This window comes from Osmerus mordax, chromosome 9, assembly GCF_038355195.1.
Source record: "Osmerus mordax isolate fOsmMor3 chromosome 9, fOsmMor3.pri, whole genome shotgun sequence".
NCBI lineage: Eukaryota > Metazoa > Chordata > Actinopteri > Osmeriformes > Osmeridae > Osmerus > Osmerus mordax.
Window position 1 is genome coordinate 2,931,967 of NC_090058.1, and position 1,461 is coordinate 2,933,427.

The window sequence follows — 1,461 nt, forward strand, 5'->3', positions numbered from 1 at the left end:
GGCACCGCAGGGTCAAGGGTCAGCAGTAGCAGCAGAGAAGCACGTGTGTGAGCTGTGAGGATGAGTTTGAATCCACACTTGAATGTTGATGACAGTTACGATTTGGCCTATCAAAGCTATTTAAAAATGTACTTTTGTACATAAGCATCGTGCTTTTAGGTATGTAGGAAATACATCTGAAACATGGATGTTTAGTTGAGGTTATTTGGGTCTTTCATTTGTGGTGCTCGTGTGTTCTCGCTCTCTCTCACGTACTCTCGTTTACTCTCTCTCTCTGTGTCTCTCTCTGTGTCTCTCTCTCGTCTCTCTCTTTGTCTCTATCTCTCTGTCTCTCTCCCTCTCTTTCACTATCTTTCTACAATAGTCTGTTTTGGTTCAGACCTCTCCTTTACTGTGATTGTGCGTGTCATCATAACCTTCCAGTCCAGCTTCCCTGATGCTGGATTGAGCACAGCAGCCTGTGCTGCTGTGCAACCTGTGGACTGTCTCACAGATGGAGCACAGCAGCCTGTCTCACAGATGGAGCACAGCAGCCTGTCTCACAGATGGAGCACAGCAGCCTGTCTCACAGATGGAGCACAGCAGCCTGTCTCACAGTGGAAACTGCTACGGCAAATACAGACATCAGATCAGATCGAACGATGCAGCAAAAGTTCTCCTGGTGAAGGATCGCCTTACTCTCTCCGCGGCCGTTGTCAAGGACGTGGGAAACCCAAGTCCGTGTTTCGACAGGTCGGCCGGCAGACAGACAGACCTGCCCCCCCGGTCTGGAGCAGTATGGATTTGGAGGAGAGTATGCAGATGTGTATCGGATATATTTAGCTCTGGAGCAGGTTTGAAGCCTTTCAGCTGATTGGAGGAGAAGTTGCAGGTGATGCCTGGTGCCTGGCAGAGAGGCCCGTCTGATTGGAGGAGACTGCAGATGAATGTGTGTATCGTTTGGCCGTGCTCAGGTGCTTGCCTCATGCCAGTGATGTCATCGGGGTATCTGGCCGGCCACCCACCAGGATAGGGGGGCTGTTTTTAGGTGAATCAGCTTAAGGGTTCCGTTGATTGGCAACTGATTGCCTCCACACACATGTGCAACACACTTCCTATCAGCACAGTCTTGCTTCATCTTCCTCTTCTTCTCTCTCTCTCTCTCTCTCTCTCTCTCTCTCTCTCTCTCTCTCTCTCTCTCTCTCTCTCGCTCTCTCTCTCTCTCTCTCTCGCTCTGTGTCTCTCTCCCTATCACACACACACACACACACACACACCACGTTCTACTATGGCTATGCGGTATAGTTAATCTCTGTCATGAATCACGGTGCTCTGGCTGGCGCTCTGGGTTCTGTATTTATGCTCCATTACTTACTTTGTCTTGCATAGGGTTTATGTAGACTATTTATGGTGTTTACTTTGGTTATGAAGTACCTCAGTATGTGTTCAAAAGAAGTTCTTTTTCTGTAAATGATATTTCAG